This window comes from Delphinapterus leucas, chromosome 4 (genome assembly GCF_059928025.1).
Source record: "Delphinapterus leucas isolate spDelLeu-1000000601 "Yukka" chromosome 4, BTC_Dleu_Yukka2, whole genome shotgun sequence".
NCBI lineage: Eukaryota > Metazoa > Chordata > Mammalia > Artiodactyla > Monodontidae > Delphinapterus > Delphinapterus leucas.
In genome coordinates, this window is record NC_143132.1 from 134,890,387 (window position 1) to 134,905,500 (window position 15,114).

Sequence of the window (15,114 nt, forward strand, 5' to 3'; positions counted from 1 at the left end):
AATTTCCAGTAAACAACAAATAATATTTTAGTATAAGCATGTCCCATGCAGTATTTGGGACATACTTATACTAAAAAAAATTGTTGTTTGTTGGAAATTCAAATTGAACTGGGCATCCGGCATTTTATCTGGGGACCCTAACTTGGCACCTACATCCACTGGTACGTGCCATCCAGTGTCAGAGGCTCTGCAAGCAGCTTGTAACTGGCAGTAAAGAACTGAGGTTTGTCAATGATCTACATGTGTGGGCCGGCCCAGGCCGCTCCTGGCATAATGCCCCTCTCTTGGGTTCTAGAAAGTGCATATAGCCTCTAGCCAATCTTACTGATACCCAGACCCTCATCCCCCCAGAGGTCACTCCAGTGCATCAGTTTTTGCAGTGGTCACCAGCTGCATAGTGCTCTGAGTTTATGCTTTCACCATGTCTCTTGCTTTTCTTCCTCTTCTTGGTGCATTGCTATAGGCTGAATGCTTGTGTCCCCCAAATTCATATGTTGAAACCTAACCCCCAAGGTGATGGTATTTGGAGGTAGGGCCTTTAGGAGGCGATGTGGTCGTGAGGGTGGAGCCCTCAAGAATGGGATTAGTGCCCTTATAAAAAGGATCCCAGAGAGCTCCCTTGCCCCTTCCACCTGTGAGGACACAGCGAGAAGATGCTGTCCATGAACCAGGAATCTGCTGGTGCCTTGATCTTGGACTTCCAGACTCCAGAATTATGAGAAGTAAATATCTGTTGCTTATAAGCCACCCAGGCTATGGTGTTTTGTTATAGCAGCTCGAACACATTTTTAGAAAGGAAAAAGGCAGCATGACAAGAGCCCTCAGCTCAACATTGCCCTCAGGCGCGAAAGACACTGTGACTGATTCCCATGTGAGCTCAGAGCTGGATGTTATCCAGGTTAATGATACCACTGTATGCATCTGTAAGTTAAATAGTAAATAAGGTTTCTCTATTCTTCATCTTCAATAATACATCTTCTTAATAATACTTGTGGATTGGAGATATGCAAATGGATCAACATTTATTGAAAAATATCCAATATTTGAAAACTTAGCTAAGCTTATTAATTTTTCCTGTAAAGTATCACACTTTAGGCTGATGTGTTTACTCATATGATTGTGAAACACTTTGGGATGATTGCTCTAAAAGACGACATCTGAAACACACTCTGCCCCGCATCACAGCACAGGGTTCTAGGGAGGTGCCCATGCCCCAGTCAGCCCTGGGAGGGGTCAAGGACTGGGTTTCTGCCCGCTCCCCAGCTTCGAGGGGGTGGTAGCCACATTTCCCTCGACATCAGTCTGGGCTGAAATCGCTGGCAGGTTGACTCCTATATCTTCTCGTCGTGGTTTCCCTGAAGATGCCAGGTCACGAACTGCATCAGATGTTGACAGAAGGAATGGGAGAGAGAGGAGCTGCATTGCTTTTTGTTTGTGGAGGCAAAGGGCCAGGATGAGAGGGAGGCAGACCCTGGCCTCGGCTGACTGATGAACGGACTTCCTGCTCCCTCTTCTCCAGGGGCTCTGCTCCAACAAGTCAGGCATCCAAGCCCAGAGAGGGAAACCTGGGGCTCTGACTTTGGGCCACATGGCCCAGCTGGGCAGCGCTGCCCAACCCCATCCAGCATGAGCCCTGCCTGCCTGGCTGGCCTCGGGGGACAGCAGTCATCTGCTGGAGTGGCATATGGGGAGTCTTCTGAGGTTGGGGGCCTGGGGCAACACTGCCCAAAGAAAGGACCACTTTCGAAAAATCTGAAAGTGAAATCAAGAAAACACTCCCATTTACCATTGCAACAAAAAGGATAAAATATCTAGGAATAAACCTACCTAAGGAGACAAAAGACCTGTATGCAGAAAATTATAAGACACTGATGAAAGAAATTAAAGATGATACAAGTAGATGGAGAGATATACCATGTTCTTGGATGGGAAGAATCAACATTGTGAAAATGACTCTACTACCCAAAGCAATCTACAGATTCAATGCAATCCCTATCAAACTACCAATGGCATTTTTCACAGAACTAGAACAAAAAATTTCGCAATTTGTATGGAAACACAAAAGACCCCGAATAGCCAAAGCAATCTTGAGAAAGAAAAACGGAGCTGGAGGAATCAGGCTCCCTGACTTCAGACTATACTACAAAGCCACAGTAATCAAGACAGTATGGTACTGGTACAAAAACAGAAAGATAGATCAATGGAAGAGGATAGAAAGCCCAGAGATAAACCCACGCACATATGGACACCTTATCTTTGATAAAGGTGGCAGGAATGTACAGTGGAGAAAGGACAGCCTCTTCAATAAGTGGTGCTGGGAAAACTGGACAGGTACATGTAAAAGTATGAGATTAGATCACTCCCTAACACCATACACAAAAATAAGCTCAAAATGGATTAAAGACCTAAATGTAAGGCCAGAAACTATCAAACTCTTAGAGGAAAACATAGGCAGAACACTCTATGACATAAATCACAGCAAGATCCTTTCTGACCCACCTTCTAGAGTAATGGAAGTAAAAACAACAATAAACAAATGGGACCTAATGAAACTTCAAAGCTTTTGCACAGCAAAGGAAACCATAAACAAGACCAAAAGACAACCCTCAGAATGGGAGAAAATATTTGCAAATGAGGCAACTGACAAAGGATTAATCTCCAAAATTTACAAGCAGCTCATGCAGCTCAATAACAAAAAAACAAACAACCCAATCCAAAAATGGGCAGAAGACCTAAATAGACATTTCTCCAAAGAAGATATACTGAATGCCAACAAAAACATGAAAGAATGCTCAACATCATTAATCATTAGAGAAATGCAAATCAAAACTACAATGAGATATCATCTCACACCAGTCAGAATGGCCATCATCAAAAAAATCTAGAAACAATAAATGCTGGAGAGGGTGTGGAGAAAAGGGAACACTCTTGCACTGCTGGTGGGAATGTGAATTGGTTCAGCCACTATGGAGAACAGTATTGAGGTTCCTTAAAAAACTACAAATAGAATTACCATATGACCCAGCAATCCCACTACTGGGCATATACCCTGAGAAAACCAAAATTCAAAAAGAGTCATGTACCAAAATGTTCATTGCAGCTCTATTTACAATAGCCCAGAGATGGAAACAACCTAAGTGCCCATCATCGGATGAATGGATAAAGAAGATGTGGCACATATATACAATGGAATATTACTCAGCCTTAAAAGGAAACGAAATTGAGTTATTTGTAATGAGATGGATAGACCTAGAGTCTGTCATACATAGTGAAGTAAGTCAGAAAGAAAAAGACAAATACCGTATGCTAACACATATATATGGAATTTAAGAAAAAAAAATGTCATGAAGAACCTAGGGGTAAGACAGGAATAAAGACGCAGACCTACTGGAGAACGGACTTGAGGATATGGGGAGGGGGAAGGGTGAGCTTTGACAGGGTGAGAGAGAGTCATGGACATATATACACACTAACAAACGTAGTAAGGTAGATAGCTAGTGGGCAGCAGCCGCATGGCACAGGGATATTAGCTCGGTGCTTTGTGACAGCCTGGAGGGGTGGGATAGGGAGAGTGGGAGGGAGAGAGACGCAAGAGGGAAGACATATGGGAACATATGTATATGTATAACTGATTCACTTTGTTATAAAGCAGAAACTAACACACCATTGTAAAGCAATTATACCCCAATAAAGATGTTAAAAAAAGAAAAAAAAAAAAAAGAAAGGACCACTTTCGGTAGGGGGTACTTGACATGAGTTTAGCTACACAAACTTTAGCATTTTTGTAAATAGTTATGAATTTTTTTCTAATTCGTTCAAAACTAGAAAAATATGACACCAAATTCACCAATAAACATTTATGATACCATGAGCTGTAGAGTGATTTCTTTAACCTCTGCCACCTGGTCACATTGCATGGCCGTTTTGATGAAGATGGCTATGTCTGCCCAGTAAGACTGTGACTTCCTTACAGGGGAGGGCTATGCCTGCATTGGTGAGGTTCTGGCATTGAGAGCCCGATCAAGAAGAGAAACTGGGCATGAAAAGAAGCAGAGCTGGGTGCAATCTTCCCAACTCTTGGCTCCAAAAAGCAAGTTTATTTTACAAGTTGGCGACAAAATCAATTCTTTAAAAACATCTTTCATTTGCCTTTCATTGACCCCTGGCTCACATTCCTGGCTCTTCTTTGTTCTTTAGTCCTCTTTTGAGGCCCCAGATCTCCTGAGGCCTGGGAACGAGGAGCATCATGTCATGAGGAATCTACAGGGGGAGGGACACCAGCACAGTCACCAAGGGACACCTGCCCTTGCAGATTCCTGGAGCTTTAGATCTCCAGAGAAGGGGAGGCAACACTTACATCCCAGTGGGGGGTCATCAGAAGTTGGCCCGGGGCTCCCTCTGGGGTGGGGCCCATGGAGGGAGGGCTGGGTTGGCTGAGTGCAGAGGGAGCCCGTGGGTAGGGATTTTCATGTGTGCATTGGTTGCACATGACTGCTCCATGTCCTGGCAGGATGAAAGAGGATTTGTTTTCTGCCCCATCTGAGAACTTTAAAAAGGGAAGGATTGAAAGGAACAGGAAATGCAAGAGATTTCTGTGCATCAATTTTGTATCCTGCTACTCTTACCAAATTCACTGATTAGCTCTAGTAGTTTTCTGGTAGCATCTTTAGGATTCTCTATGTATAGTATCATGTCATCTGCAAACAGTGACAGCTTTACTTCTTCTTTTCTGATTTGGATTCCTTTTATTTCTTTTTCTTCTCTGATTGCTGTGGCTAAAACTTCCAAAACTATGTTGAATAATAGTGGTGAGAGTGGACAACCTTGTCTTGTTCCTGATCTTAGAGGAAATGGTTTCAGTTTTTCACCAATGAGAATGATGTTGGCTGTGGGTTTGTCATATATGGCCTTTATTATGTTGAGGTAAGTTCCCTCTATGGCTTCTTCCTGGAGGGTTTTATAATAAATAGGTGTTGAATTTTTTTGAAAGCTTTTTCTGCATCTATTGAAATGATCAAAATTAATGCACAGAAATCTCTTACATTCCTCTACACTAGTGATGAAATATCTGAAAGAGAAATTAAGGAGTCACTCCCATTTACCACTGCAACAAAAAGAATAAAATACCTAGGAGTAAACCCACCTAAGGAGACAAAAGACCTGTATGCAGAAAACTATAAGACACTGATGAAAGAAATTAAAGATGGTACCAACAGATGGAGAGATATACCATGTTCTTGGATTGGAAGAATCAACATTGTGAAAATGACTATACAACCCAAAGCAATCTACAGATTCAATGCAATCCTTATCAAACTACCAATGGCATTTTTCACAGAACTAGAACAAAAAATTTCACAATTTGTATGGAAACACAAAAGACCCCGAATAGCCAAAGCAATCTTGAGAAAGAAAAACGGAGCTGGAGGAATCAGGCTCCTGGACTTCAGACTATACTACAAAGCTACAGTAATCAAGACAGTATGGTACTGGCACAAAAACAGAAAGATAGATCAATGGAACAGGATAGAAAGCCCAGAGAAACCCAAACACAGTCACCTTAATTTTGATAAAGGAGGCAAGAATATACAATGGAGAAAAGACAGCCTCTTCAATAAGTGGTGCTGGGAAAACTGGACAGCTACATGTAAAAGAATGAAATTAGAACACTCCCTAACACCATACACAAAAATAAACTCAAAATGGATTAAAGACCTAAATGTAAGGCCAGACACTATAAAACTCTTAGAGGAAAACATAGACAGAACACTCTATGACACAAAACACAGCAAGATCCTTTTTGACTCACCTCCTAGAGAAATGGAAATAAAAAGAAAAATAAACAAGTGGGACCTAATGAAATTTAAAAGCTTTTGCACAGCAAAGGAAAACATTAACAAGATGAAAAGACAACCCTCAGAATGGGAGGAAATATTTGCAAATGAAGCAACTGACAAAGGATTAATCTCCAAAATTTACAAGCAGCTCATGCAGCTCAATATCAAAAAAACCCAATCCAAAAATGGGCAGAAGACCTAAATAGACATTTCTCCAAAGAAGATATACAGATTGCCAACAAACACATGAAAGGATGCTCAACATCACTAATCATTAGAGAAATGCAAATCAAAACTACAATGAGTCAAAACTACACCAGTCAAAATGGCCTTCATCAAAATATCTACAAACAATAAATCCTGCAGAGGGTGTGGAGAAAAGGGAACCCTCTTGCACTGTTGGTGGGAAAGTAAATTGATACAGCCACTATGGAGAACAGCATAGAGGTTCCTTAAAAAACTGAAAATAGAACTACCATACGACCCAGCAATCCCACTACTGGGCATATACCCTGAGAAAACCATAATTCAAAAAGAGACATCTACCACAATGTTCATTGTAGCTCTATTTACAATAGCCAGGACATGGAAGCAACCTAAGTGTCCATCGACAGATGACTGGATAAAGAAGATGTGGCACATATATACCATGGAATATTACTCAGCCATAAAAAGAAACGAAACTGAGTTATTTGTAGTGAGGTGGATGGACCTAGAGTCTATCATACAGAGTGAAGTAAGTCAGAAAGAGAAAAACAAATACCGTATGCTAACACATATATATGGAATCTAAAAAAAAAAAAAGGTTCTGAAGAACCTAGGGGCAGGAACCTGAATAAAGATGCAGACATAGGGAATGGACTTGAGGACACAGGGAGAGGGAAGGGTAAGCTGGGAAGAAGTGAGAGAGTGGCATGGACATATATACACTACCAAATGTAAAATGGATAGCCAGTGGGAAGCAGCCGCATAGCTAGTGGGAGATTAGCTCGGAGCTTTGTGACCACCTAGAGGGGTGGGATAGGGAGAGTGGGAGGGAGACGCAAGAGGGAGGAGATATGGGGATATATGTATATGTATAACTGATTCACTTTGTTATAAAGCAGAAACTAACACACGATTGTAAAGTAATTACACTCCAATAAAGATGTTAAAAAAAAAAAAGAAACAGGAATAACTCAGTTTAGATAAGAGTAGCCAGGATCACTTCAGATCTCTTGGAATGGACAGATTATACTGGAGTGAATGCATTCATTCACTCAACAAATATTTATCGAGCATCTCTTGAGTGCCAGGCAAGGATCCAGGCACTGCTCCATGGGCTGTATTAAAGTGTGGCTGTTTTGAATGATTGAGTCAGATCTGGGTCGCGGTAAGGAAATGAGTACCATGTTATTACAGTGTTTACCAAAGAAAGTGTCACAGCCTTCATGCAAAGAAACTCAACCCCTGCCTCAGCGGCTTCGTGCATTCATGAGCACGAGCATGCCAGCCCTCCTTCCTGTGCAGATATCATCAGCCCGCCAGTCCACGCCAGCTGTGGGAAACAGGGCAGACCCTTGGCAGCGGCTCACAGTGAAGGCTGCTGGGGCAGAGAGGAAGGAGCCAGGCAGCTGTGAGGCTCAGCCCCTGGGGAGCGAGCTCCTACAGCAGGAATAAGTTCACTGTTTCCTCTTCAGGGGGGCATCTCCCTGCATAGAGGGTCCTCTGACCCTCAGCCCAGAAGCGGGTGCTGGGGAGGGAGCTCATGGCCTTAGAGGAAACTGAGTAATAATTTTGAGTGTAATTATTAGATACCTTTTTTCAGGTCTTTGAGGAAGCATAGCTTTGTGTGCCTTTAAAACCACAAAGAATGTGGCATAGATAAAATGCAGCGGTAAGAAAGGAAGGTGTGAGTCTAACCCCGGAGCAGGCAGAGCACCCTCGGATGGCCATCACTGCCCTCTACCTCCACCTTTAGCACCAGTAATGACCATTAATACCTATTTCCTGCTCTCCAGCCACAGCAACGAGGACCAAGAATAAGTTGGAAACTGAGCCAAGAGAGGAGTCAGTCCAACCCAAGGTCAAGGGCCTCACTGTTGTAAGCAGAGCCCAAGTGGAGCCAGAACCTTCTCCCAGTCTGGGTGGCAGGGCCCCACTTTGCAATGAGCCTGCTTTATTCACTGAGGGGCTCAGGACAAGGCACTTTCCTCCAAAGTGGTGCTTCTCAAAGCATGGTCTGTGGACCAGCCGCAGCAGCAGCACCAAGGAACTTGTAAGAAATGCAAATTCTTGGCCTCTCCCATGGGTGTTTGAGGGCTACATACCATGAGGGTGCTGGGAGAGAACCTGAGGGGCAGCCGGAGTCTGGGCAGGGGAAGCAGGAGGGGGCGGTGTGCAGACTAAGCCGGAAGAAAGCCTCCACGAGCACGTGTTTGCGGCTGCAGAGAGCCTGCCAGGAGAAGAACCCAGTCGTCCAGGGAATAAGTTAACAAGGTCCCTGGTGATCCTGTCACGAGCAGTCCATTGTGATGGAGAAATCCCCAGGCCAGTTTGCAGTGGGTTGAGCCATCAGTGGTAGGTGAGAAAAACAGAGACAATCTGAGGAAGCTTGACCGTAAAAGAGGACAAAAAAAGAGGACAGAGGCAAGTGGAAGCCAAGGCGTGAATGGTTCCTCTGTTACTAATGTGGGGAAACATGGAAAGAGAAGCAAGTCTGCTGAAGGAAGAGGTTCACAAATGAGAGAAAGTTGAAGCTGCAGCGGGGATGGAGGAAATCTGAAGGAGCAAATTACTGCCCAAGAAAGCAGAAGGGGATGGACCCAGGGCACAGCCTGAGGGCTGGTCACTCTTGGTCAAGAAGAGGGACAGCCCTTGCCAGAAATTCTCTGGTTTCTAGGCTGGAAGGAAGTGAAAGTAGGTGGGGACAGATAAATGGGAGAACTGAAGGCATTAAAGCACCGTGTGACTCGACGCTGTGAAATGCGAGGCTGGGTGCAGAGTGATGAGCCGGAGTAGAATGTGGGTGTTCTGGGGGTGGAGCAGCTCCCAGGGGAGCGAGGCACCCCGCGTGTGGCTGCAGGTGACCCCTTTGCTGGGAGAGAAAGGCCTCCGAAGTGGAGGAGGTCAAGGACTGAGGGTGTGGGGTGTGGGGTGGGGGCTGGGGGTCAGTCCATGTGGATATCCATGCTGCCCGGGGGCAGTGATGTGGAGGCCGAGAGGAAAAGCTCTGAGTCAGAGTCATGGCCTTGGAAAATGAGGAGAGGGGCCTGGGGAAGGTTGGGAGACAGAAATGAGGAGGGGCTGAGGGGGCCTGGGCTGGAACTCCAAGCCTTGCAAGAGGCAGGGCTCACAGAGAGGAGGCTTGGAAGTGGCCTCTGGGGCCCAGGGGAAAGCCTCCAGCCAGCCCCGCAACCACTGCCTGGGCCTGGGTGTTGGAGGGTGTGCAGCTCTGCCCAGGAGGGCACAGGGAGGTGGGCCCTGAGGGCAGCCAGTTCCTCGAGATGCAGGTGGAGGGAGCAGAGAGGCAGAGGCTGAGGAGGTGGGGGATGGGGACCACAGACCCAGGGTTCAAGGTGGGCTGGGCTGGAAGGGGCGGGACGGTGGGAGCAGTTGGGTCTGGTAGGAAGCATGGAGGGTCTAGGGGTGGAGGAGGCAGAGGATCTGGCTTCAAAGACCTTGAGTTCAGGGCCATGTCCCGGGCCAGGGTAGGAGCCTAGCTGCTGGACTGGGTGAACACAAGCTGAAACACAGGGGCCCAGAGGCGGGCAGGGCCAGCCAATGCTCTGTAGGCTCCGAGCCGAAATCCCACTCCCTGAGTTAGGCCGGACACCTCCCCATGGGGCTGTGGCTGGTGATGTTCTCGTGTTGCCTTTGATGCCCTTTTCTCTCACTCTGCCTGGATAAAGCCCATCCCAGTGCAGCTCCCACCTTCTCCACGAGCCTTTCCTGATCATCCCAATGTACAGTTTCATGTATCTAAACATATAAACAAGATTATATGCCAATCAAAGATTTATCACGTATGTTTTATAGGGATGTCACTATATCATGTATATTATAAATGCTTAAAGACAGAAATGAAAAATCGTTAGACAGAAAACAGCTGTAATAGAAGTTGTGGTGTGTTCAGGCCGCTGCCCAAAGGATGATCCTGTGACCCCACCCGGCTGCACACGCTCTACTTTGGGACAGCTGGGCTGCATTATGAGCTGCTGGGGTACGCAGTTGTCTCAGATTTCCTCCGAGTCTCCTTTGTGAATAAAAATTGTGTCATGGGCACAGTGGATGCTCAGCAAATATTTGTGAAAGGGACAAATAAACGAGTGACCCAGGAAGGTTTTAGAATAGAGGCCACGTCACAGCACGGCCAGTGGTGTGGACTTTGGAATCAGACGGGTTGCAGTTCAAGTTCCAGCTCTGCCCCTCACCAGCCCTAGGGCTGAGGGCAAAGTTTTAGGCTCCCTGAACTTCGGTTTACCCCCCCAGTTAGAGGGGGGCAATGCCCGGAGCTCCCCACAGGCTGCTGTAGGCTGGAGTGCACCATGAGGGGGGCCCCCGCCTAGCAGGGGTGTGACGTGAGCCCTCCGAGTAGCCAAGCTCTCGTAGGAGGGAACAGGATGCATGTGAATTTCGGCCGCGTTCACTGACTGGAACTTGAGCACCAGGGGAGAGTGGTTACGGCAGGGCTGGACCAGGAGTAGCTTCCCCGATGCCCTTCCAGACAAGGGATCAGTTTGGTTTCAATTCTGAAAATGGTACTTATGGAAAATTGCTGTGTGACCAAGTGATTCCTTCTTTCTTTTGTTTTTTATAAAGGTTATATTTGATTCATTGTAAGGTAAATTTATCATAGAAATGAGAAAGATGTAGAAAAAATGAGTTAAAAAACTCACATTTCCACCATGGAAAGATCATCTTTATTAACATTTTGCTGTATTTTCTTTTAGTCTTAAAAAATTCTATGCACAAGCTTTTTGAAAAACATAATTGCAAGTATTATACGTGTGTGTGTGTGTGTGTGCGTAATCTATAAGTTTGTCCTTTTTTTTTTTTTTTTTTTTTTGCGGTACACGGGCCTCTCACTGTTGTTGCCTCTCTCGTTGCTGAGCACAAGCTCCGGACGCGCAGGCTCAGCGGCCATGGCTCACATGCCCAGCTGCTCCGCAGCATGTGGGATCTTCCCGGACTGGGGCACGAACCCGCGTCCCGTGCATCGGCAGGCAGACTCCCAACCACTGTGCCACCAGGGAAGCCCCCAGTTTGTCCTATTTTTAATTTGACATCATGTCACAGCGTTTTCCTTATTATTGCAGATTCTTCGTGAGCATGATTTTAGTGACCGTGTACACCCACGGAGCTGTTTCTCCACATGTTTTCGGAGCCTCTGCAGCTCGGCCGTCTCACCAGGTGCTGGGCAGTCCGGCTTCCACACTTGTGTCTTCAACCTCCAGGGCCCGACTCCAGCATGGCATTAGGGCTCCTTGACACTTGAGACCCAGCAGAAGGACGAGGTCTGTGTTCAGAAGACCCAGGTACCAGGCCACGCTCACCTCTTGCCTTTGTTCTCGTTCTTTGAAAGAAGGGTAGTAGCAACCAGACCTGCCTCGCAAGGCAGCTCCCAGGTTAAGTGAGATCCTAGCTCTGAGGCTGCTCTGTGAATTGCCTGGTGTTGCCCAAACCTTGGTTTATTGGATTCATTAGCACTTTTTACATGCCAGCAACAGGAAATCCAGCACCACACAGCTTAAACTGGCTCACAGAATCACAGCGTCCAGATGCTGAGGTCCAGCGGGACCCAGGGCCTGAAGGACACAGTCACAGGCCTCAGTGACCTCTGTACCACATTCCTGCTCCTTCAATGGTCGCATCCTGGGACAGATTCTCCCAGAATGCCCCAGACTCCTCCCTGAGGGAGGCACCCCCCCTGCTGGCAGCCCCAGGAGAGAACATGCTGTCCTGACAGCTCCAGTAGAGGGCCAGGCCCCATGCCCTCTGCCCCAGCAGGGTCCACCCACCTAACCTCATAACCTGAGAGTGGGGAGGGGGTACCCCAAAGGAAGGTCGGGTGCTTCCACCAGAAGTAGGACAGATCTGGGGAGGGGCCAGCCGGAGATGCCCACTTCTCTGGCCATCATTCCTACTACTGTGGCTAGAGGGAGGCTCTCAGAGCAGGAGTCCCCACCACACCCCAGTGTGAGGGAGCTGTGGACTCCCCAGCCTTGGGTTCAAATCCTGCCCGGTCACCCGCCCCCACCTCCTCCCCAGCTGGCTGCGCACAGAAGCAGTCAACATTCTCTTCCCGAATTCCCAGCAATGGGGCCACACCCCCAGGCGATCGCTCCTGGTGACCCATGAACAGGGAGGAGGCCTGACTCCCAGTGACCTCATCAGGTGGCTCAGCGCACGGGGAACAGGGCCCAGGGTGTGTTAGGGACCCCAGCCCAGGTGAAGGGCCCCACGGAGCTTTAGAGGCCCCAAAGTGTACCGCTGAGAACGCAGAGCTGATGCTTCCTGGCAGAGCGTGGGCAGGCAGAGGGCAGAGCAGCAGAACGGGTAACTGTCAGAGGAAGCATTGGTGCCGTCAGGTCAGGCCCGGGAGCTGGGAAGGCCAAGCTCTGTCCAGTTGGGAAGTGAGGTCTGTGTGATAAGCGTGTCCCCATGAGCTGCTCCCGCCCGAGTGACAGTCGGGCTCCTGCTCTGTCCCCCAGGTGGCATCCTGCTGTCTGCACACATGTTTACACTTGGTCCCTGCCCCAAAGGCTCACAATCCACCTGATATGGGGTCAGTCCAAACAGCGCCGGAGGGTGTGTGCACAGCCAGGCAGGGCCCACTCCCTCTCCTCGAAGGAGACAGAAGCAGGCCCCAGAATACCCTTGGGAGCTGTGGAGGGTGGGAGGGAAGGAAACAGGGAGCTGGAGGCCTTTCCGGGGAGGAGGCCACAGACCTGGATAAACACAGGAGGAGGAGATATGGGTGAAGAAGCAAGACTGACGAAAGAGCAAATTCCTTCCAGAAGTGAGGCGGGACCAGTGGGAGCGCGAGGCCAGACCTCGACCCAGAGCCCGACAGACAGGGAGCAGAGTAGGATCCAGGTGCCCCAGAGGGACGTCGTCCAGGCCAAGTGGGAACTTTAGGAAATGGAAAAGGTGTGCAGCGCGTGTCCTCGTTGGGGCTTCCGTGGGGTGACCCTGCTGTGGACAGGTGTGAAGATTCAAGGAGAGGGCAGGGTGAGGAAAGGAGGGGCACCTCTGAGCAGGAAACACGTGTGTGTGTGTGTGTGTGTGTGTGTGTGCACCCTCACACTGCAGCCACGACAGAGCCCAGGCCTTGGGCTCCCAGGCGAGGGTGTGGAATTCCAGGGCTGGGACTGGGACGCTTGGCCTCTCCCAGTGCACACAGAGGGGACACGACGGGGAGGAGAGACCACGGGGCCTGGAAGGAGTCCTAATCCTGCAGTTCCCCTGCTGGACCCCCAACTCCATCCCCAACATTAGGGGAGGATGGGGCTCCAGTTAAGCTTCCTTAGGGATGGGCAGGCTTGGGCCCCTCATGCCTTCAACGACCTCTGGCCTGGGGTGACAGGTGACAGCCCCCACCCAGGCTCAGCTTCCACAGAGGGGGCTGGATTAAGTGTCTCCCAGGCTCCGTTGAGCAGAAGCTTCTGGGGAGACGTTTCTGGAGAAAGGAAGCCTCCGAAGGGGAAAGCAGGGAACAACTGAGGAGGGATCAGGGCCTAGGAGGGAGCACTGCTGGCTTAGGAGAAAACAACAACGGTAACAATATGGTGACCACCACGGAGCTGCTCACTCCCCACGCAGCTCGGAGAAAGCGAGCACTGCACAGACAGGTTGAGCAACTTGTCTTAGGTGATACAGCCAGTAAGCTGACAGAGCTGGGAGAACAAGAGGTCCCTCTTTGGACCATGGAGCCCAATGCCTTGACTATACAGGTGAGGAGTCAGCTCTCTCCGGGAAGGTGCCCACACAATGTGCCTACAGTTCCTTCTCCAGGACTGGGGATGGGGGACAGAGTGTCGGATCAAGGCAGCCACACCACCTGGCATCTGGGGATCAGCCCTGAGTTGACTCTCTGAGTTCCAGGGCTTTGTCTGGGCTACTGGAGACAAGAAAGACCCCAGGAGGTTCCCAGGGCCTGGGTGGACTTTACAGTAGCAAGTCAGGCCATTCCCCTGGGGTGCTGGCTTTCCTCTACAGGGGCCAGGAGGGGTGTCACTGGTGAGGAGACAAGACCTAAGGGGTAGAAATGCAGCAGGAGGAATGATTTTGACTATCACAGAGGAAAATATCTAGAGGTGTTTGAATTACACTGCTGGCCAGCAGTCCAAAGGCAAAGAGCTTTCTGCAAAAAGTTATCCATCAAGTCCCTGTGTGTAAAGGACAAAAGTTAGAGACACGCCCAACATTCAACAACAGCGGAGGGCTTAAATAACTCCTGGTTGCCCACTCAGCCATTCAAAGAGATGGTGACAAGCCCCTCTCAACGTGGAAAAATGCTTATTGTAAAAAGTAAGAGCTAAATGCTATACTGTGATCTTTCTAAGTAAAAACATGCTTATTGGAAAGAAACGGGAAAAATAGAAACCTGAGTAAAGTTTTAACAGTGGTGTGGGATGATGGGTGGAGTAGAGTTCAAACACAGTTAAATTAGTTTTGAAAGACTATAATATAAAGATTAACAAACAGTTCAAAAACAAGCGTCATGGCAAAGAGACAAAGCATTGGTTTTCTGGTTACTTGGTAACATCCAAACAACAGGATCCACGGGCCCCAGGCCCTCAAAGGGCCAAGGACACTCTAGATGCTCGCCGACAGTGTGTGGCATGACCCCCAGCAGGATCAGGAAGGTGAAGTCCGAGCCCTGCAGGGAGGCTGACTGGTGATCACGCAGGAGGACGGGCTATGATAACACCGCTTGGGGACAACCTGAACCCAGGTTGATGGAGCACAGAGGATGGGGCCTGGCTGGACTTCTCACTCACAGGGAGGGGTACAGGGCCAGCCCTGTTGTGGTCTCTCTTTTTCCTGTGCCTGCTGCATCTCCTGCCATAGCAGTGAGCGACCTGCACTGGGTGAGACCTAGAGCTGGAACAGGACACCAAGGCCTTGAGAAGCCCTTCCTGGAAGAAAGCAAACGTCCCATCTGTGTGCCCCACCCTGAGCGAGCACTGGTGTACCCCAGGTAACATGCAACGCAGCTGGGGTCCCAGGAGCGGGACCCCTGCCCCTTCCTCTCTTTGCTGCATTTTCTCATGGGGAGTGGGGAGCTAGGTCA